We start from the raw sequence: 6,872 nt of genomic DNA on the forward strand, positions 1-6,872 counted from the left end.
CACTTGAAAAAATCAATAATTTATCTTGATAAATTATTTTAGTTCTCTTGATTTGTTTTGTTGACATTCACTAGGGTAGATGTAATGAAGGAGGGAACGGCATCTGTATGTACGCACTGGTTGTGTTTTAGCCTGAACTTAGGTTAGGTTCTTAAAGCTGGGATCCTAAAAGGAACAGAAAAAGCAAAAGATGGTGTGACCATGGTGTAACTCAGGTTGCCCCTATATGACTTACTATCTTTCTGAAAGTCCCAGCAGTGGAATCAATCTGGAGCTAGCACAGGGTCTAGGCACATCACCATTTTAATCCATGAGTCCAAATTAGTTTGTTAGATGGGTTGATGAGTTTTCTTCTTACATAGAGGAAAGCCAGACTGGAAGGAGAGGGACAAGTATAGGGAGATGAATGTAGGAAAGGCCCAGACCCCAAAACATTTTAAAAAGGGAGCTCTACTTTTGGGACCCTGAGTGGTATGAGGTAATCTAGTAGGGAGATAAGGAAAAGACTGATGAAACAGAGGAGACTCGTGGCTATCCACAGTTCTATCTGGCACTAGCCACAGGCAAGAGCCATTCTGTGGTACTGACTGTCTCCAAGGTCATCCTGAACTCCAGTGCTCTTGCCCTTTGGATTATTGTGACACTCCAGTTTAACATTAGCTGCTTATATTCTTACTAAACTTTTCATGTGAAAATGCCTTATTATTATTATTATTATTTTTACCATACTGTAAACGTGTCTTTTATTTTATACATAGTCTGACGCTGAGCCAGTATTAAAAGAATAAATATCCACTTGGATGAGTGGAATGAAGGGATGATGGTAAAGAGTCTGTGCAGTCAAGGGCAGAGATGGGAGAGGTGGTTTTTACTTCCCAGATCCTGTAGGAATGATTACTCATTCGGACAAGTCCGATTACTGGTTGTTGTTGTTTTTCCCCCTTTGGTTAAAACACATGGAACTCTCTATGAGCCGGCTTGCTGGAAGCACGTCATCTTCCTCAACCACTGTCCTTAACGCCAAGGCTCTTCTCTCATTCCCTTGCCATGCCAATATTCTCTAGGTCTCTGATGCTTTGTTTTTCTAGCTCTAGGGGGAAATTATTATTTATGAAAAATAATAAATAAAAACAAATAGGAAATGGGAAATAACTTCTTAGGAAATTTTTCAATGTGTTTATTATTTCTCCTTGCAATTATTTACTGGGTCGGAAAAAAAGTAGAACATACACTCTATTTTCAAGCAAAGGGTTTTTCATGTAAATCTTCTAAGAATAAGAGTCTGTTGGAGATATATGTCCAGATATGTGAATATTATAGAAAAGAAGATTGGATTCATGGTTTTCAACATTTTTTAAGCCGTGGAACCCTCCCCACCCATTTCCCTTTGGCTGTTCCTAAGAGGACCTAATAAAGAAACATTTGAAATCAGTTTCTAGATGATTTGAAAAGGTAAAACTCCAGACACAGTGCCAGTTAGTAAGGTAGGTGGAAAACAGGCTGAAGGGGATATTTGTAATCACTGGCTATTAAATTTAAGTAGATTTTATGGGACACATTGGTGCGGATAATCCACAAATAGTAGGATGGTTGGTATGGAAGAAGTTCGCATTCAAATCCCACTGCTCCTAGCTGTGTGACATTGTGATACTTACTTAGCCTATCAACACTTCAATCTACTTACCTCTAACATGGAGAATAATATCCACTGTTTCATAAAGTTGCTTTCCTAGGGTAACATGATATAATGCATGTGAAACACTTAGCACTGTGTCTGCCATGAAATGAATATTCAATAAATATTAGCTAATATTTTTATAATTATATCTATTAATGGCTTGAATTAGTTTCCATTCAGTACAGGAAGTCTGCTTCCCAACACAACTTCAAACTATTGTCGATACCTGTAGTCTAGGTGCACCAGGAAGACAACTGTTACCAAAATATGGGTTTACTTGCCCATTAACAACAAGAGACAGTACAGCATCAGGAAGCATGAGCTATCTCAATAAGAGGCTGTTAGAAAAACTTATGAACACTGGACTTGCCTTAAGGGACTCTAGGGAGGGTTTAAGGAAGTGGTTGGTATGTTCACTTCTGTGGGACCAAGGGAAAGTTCTCTAAAGTTCCTGAGGCCTAGTTTCTTAAATGTCTTCCTCAAACGATTATCATAAGTTTTCCATTAAAAAAATATCCACATAAATGGATCATATATTAGTGTCTGGCAGTTAGTAGAGTTCCTCTTGCCCCCATTCTGGGGCTGACATCTTTCTAAAATGACCTGATATCTCAAACCAGCTGGCATCTACTATAATAAATTGTGGATCCATTCTGATTGACCGGTACCTATGTCTTTCAGGTTGAAAAATATTTTGGATATCTGTCCATCATATTCCTTGTGCAGAAACTATTCAAAGTTATAGTGCCAGGCATTATATAGTAATAAATTATAAATTAATCAATTAGTATCTACTATATCAATTTTTTATGACTGTGATTTATGCAATCGGCTTTGAGATCTAATCACACTTAGGTGTACTAATAAAATGAAGTTCTTGAACTTGCAAAGCTGAGGTTTCTCGACACGAGATAACTTCATCATACTACAGAATGCCATGTAGATGGAATTCAACATTATCCTGGGTCTACTTTCTATTCTTCTAAAGATAATGTAAAAAGCAAGAGTGACTCAGTGGAGTAGCAGAAATAGCTGATTCACTGTGAGGGCAGCACTTCATTGTGCCTGGAAGGCCTGGACAGCAATGAAGCTTTCACTGGCTCAGTAAGATGGAAGAAAACAGTTGAGAAGTTGATGCATGTTATGGTTTTCTACAATTTGATAATATCATGGTTTTCTACAATCTGTACCATCTCAGTGACCTCTGTGGGTTCGAGTCCAGGTGTGTGCTCTCTTTGCTGTCCTTGCATTTCCAATGACCAGTTCTTATGTTCCTGTCCTAGATGACACTAAGGCTATATAACCTCACCAACAATGTAGGAGTTTGCTCTGCATTGTTACTTGCAGTTGGTTCTGCCTTTTTAATGATAAGCAGCTCAAAAACTTCAAGTGTTAACTCTTTTCATATTGGAAATTCTTCATTATACTGAAACCAAATAGTCCTCAGAGTTTCACTCGTGGTTCTACTTTCGTGCTCTAGAAAACACAAGGCAGTTCTTTCCCCTCCCACACAGGCCCCAAGGCAACTCCTCTTCTTCCCAAGGATGTGGGAAGCAGATCCAAGGCATTGTAACAGGTGTGAGATGGTATCTCACGACATAAGAAAGGATGCTAAGTGAAATAAGTCAGATGGAAAAGGAGCAGAACCGTATGATTTCACTCACACGTGGGATATAAAACAGAAAGCAACAAACAAACTCATGGAAACAGTCAGGGGAAGGGGGTTTGGGGGAGGCAGAAGAGGGTAAAAGGGGTCACGTATATGGTGACGGAGGGAGACTAGACTTTGGGCGGTGAGCACACAATACAATATACAGATGATGTGTTATAGAACTATGCGCTTGAAACTTATATAATGTGATTAACCGACGTCATTGCAAAGGTTCGATGAAAAATCAAAACAGGTTAAAGCAAAGCCCCGGGCGCTGAGAGATGGGGCAGGGCCAATGAGACCACTCGCAGGCATGCCCTGACACACTACGCTGCCGCAGCCCAGGGAACACCTGCGAGTTCCATCTGAGTATGGAGTGAACTTCTGCAGTGGAGAAGCGGTCTGTGGCCACAACGGGTGCTGATATCCTGGAATCCCACTCCAGATTTTAGTGAGACAAGCCCCTGAGGGGGACTCTGGAAATAGATGCAAGGAGAGAACAAATCACCTGACCGTGACTAAGGACATGCGATGCCTACCAGAGCCACATCGTCCTCCTTCCCAAGGCCTTTGCTTTCTAGTTCTTAGCCACCCTCCCTTCCACTTGCTGTGATAGCTTGTGGCCTGAGTTTCTCTGCAGAAACAGTCCCTAGGCCCCTCTCTGCAATGAAGAATGGCCAGGCCTTGGTCACTTGAGTCATTTTCCACCTGTCCTCAGCCAGACACAGGGCAAAACCGAGTTCTCTGAGTTTTGTTTTGTTTTGTTTTTTTAAGAATAGATTGTGAGGGGGCAAAACAATGGAGATTTATATTTTTCCACCATTCCTGATCTCCTCGAATGGAAACTCTCATCAGCCCGCACACTCAGCTGGGGAGCTGAGCACAGTGGAGAGGCCGAGGGGAACAGGGATGAAGGCCTCACCTTATGACAAGTCTTCTTTGGAATCTTTTCTTGGGAAGCGTGTGCCTGCAGATGATGTTCTGAAACTGCCAGGCACAGTCTCACACAGCGGCTCAGACCGCTGGTATGGCATGGCTGAAAAGGATTAGCAAAGGCTTCACCTGTCAGGGTAGAGCTGCAGAAGCCCTACCTCAGCCCTGCTTTCAGCATGGCCCATCCTCACAGGGCTTGGTTTAGCTCAAGGATCGAAGGGTGGGGTTCGCCTTGCATCTGGCTGTTTGACTTACCAAGTGAGCTGCAGCGTTGGAGAGAGAAAACTTTAGGAACGAAGGTAGGAATAAAACCAAACCCTTAAGGTCATCTCATGCAACAGGACCGTGAACTTTTTTACCTCAACCCTTTTTTAAACCCTTCGGCTTAGGGCAGAGCAAAAGTCACCGGTGTTCATGGTGATTCTGGGTGACCAGCAGCCGTATGTCATTCAGTATTATAATTGTATAACTGTTCCTGCCGTTAAGGATGATTCAGCAACAAACCGAGGTCCATTTCCCTGTGCACACTTTTCTTATTCTCTCAGCTTCAGGGATATCACTTATAATTTTTCATTTACTGAGAGTTTGACAGTTTAATAAGCACTTCCACACACATTGCCTCATTTGGGCTTCACGACAAGCCTTGTAGTAGGTATAATTTTCTCTCCTTGTGACGTTCAGAGCATTTAGTGTATTGCCACGAGCACTTACTAGTCAGTGCTGGAGCTGATACTTCACCTGGGTCTCCTGACTCCAGTGACCGTTTTCCCTTCGCTGCTGTTGTGAGACTGGGGTGATCAGCGTCCTCGTCAGTGTCCGTGACGGAAGGCTATCGCCGAAGGGCGAAGCATCAGCGCTGTGAGAGAGCAGGGCTGACAACCGAAGCTGATGTTACCCTGTAGACCACACGCACTCATGGACTTGAGGGGATGCAGAGTATGCACAGGGTGGCTGACTTGTCCCCATCGGCCTGGGTTTGGAACTGACATCCCTACCTCCTGGGAACCGCCTCGATCCAGAGCAAACCCGGATGGTGAGTCGCCCCATGTGAGGGTCATATTCTGCCTCTTTGATGCCACCTGGATTTCTGAGAGTACCTCCAGGTGCAGAGGATTCTAAGCCCCAAACTCTGAGGAAATTCTGGAGGCTTTTGGGACCACAGAGCTGATCTCTGCAGAACAGGTTTTACTGAGGGTGGACTCCAGGTCATTTTGTCCCAAGCAGTTACATTTTAAATGTTTTAAAACTCCAAACCCTTGGTTACCAATGGGACCCGAGTTAATAATAGTATTTGCTTCTGTTGATGATCTGGCCTGTCTGGGAAGTGCTTTATGGTCCTCAGGATACCCACATTGCGTGGTGATTATTATTCCCATTCTAGGAATGTGGTAGCTGAGCTCGTGCATGTTCCAGCGAGGCTCCAGGCCCCAAACTAGGTGTGTCCTCACTCCTGCAGCACACTTCTCAAAGCCCTCCAGGTCCCTGTATCCTGTCCCGAGCAGATTGGAGTGGCAGGGGTACTTTGAGATTCCCGTGTTTCTCTAGAGGTTCTGGTAAACTTTTGGAGAGGAACCAGGCTCCTCTCAGCAATTAGGAGCTTCAGTACCCTGAGAGATTCAGCCCCAGAAGCTCACAGAAACACTGTAGAAGGGTTTACTGAGGAGATTCAGCAGGCAGCGTCTTCATACCTAAAATTAGGACTGATGTGCTATATTCTGCAACATGACCGTGAACTTGTGTAGCTCGACCCTTTTTAAAAAAATAGTTTACCTTACAAATTGCAGCTTTTGACATTTTATCATCCAATCGCTTCTCCTGGAGAAGGGATTAGGACCATCGATTTATACAGATAGTAAACCTTACTTAATAACACTATTTTTTGTAAAACACTGTTGTTTAGATATATGCGCCGTAAGGCTTTGCCAAGGCCTTGAGAGTTCACCAAATGAGCATTTTCGTATTTGTGCTAGCACCACTCATGCTCGGACTGTTTCGCCTTTGTTCATAAGCAAATAACTTTTTGTTGTGTGAAATTTGGTCTCTTTGGTTTGAAGGTTGAGATTCGCAATGCCTGTTTTGTCCACACCTGCTCAACTGTATGTGATTATACCTGCAAAACCCACCCCCCCCCCCGCCCCCCGATTCTTCAGCATTTGCTACAAAACAACGGTGCTCTCACTCAAGCCTGATCGACTGGATTTAATTGGCGAGTGGGCTGGAATTACTAATTCTAATATCTAATTCTGAATTAGGCCAAAGTATAATTTAAATTGGAGTTGTGACACTTGCTATATTATATAGAGAGAGATCTCTGTGGCAAAGCTTTGAACAGTTTTTCAAAAGAAAGTTTTGTTCAGAGCTGTTGTCTGAAAAATACTTCATAGTCTGAACAGCTTTGTGTGAAGACTTAGAAAACTTGTCTCACCCATTCCGTCCACGAGGGTCAAACGTCCTTTGTGGAGAATGAACTTACTTGGAGGTGAGTGTGCCAGTGTGCCCCACGTATGGTAACAGATGAAACCTCTCTTGCACATTCTCCTATCAATACAGTCAGTAAACTCAGGAGATTGCAACACTAGTACAGCTTATGTGAAAAAACCGGTGGTTTGA

This window comes from Rousettus aegyptiacus, unplaced genomic scaffold, assembly GCF_014176215.1.
Source record: "Rousettus aegyptiacus isolate mRouAeg1 unplaced genomic scaffold, mRouAeg1.p scaffold_m13_p_10, whole genome shotgun sequence".
Taxonomy (NCBI): Eukaryota; Metazoa; Chordata; class Mammalia; order Chiroptera; family Pteropodidae; genus Rousettus; species Rousettus aegyptiacus.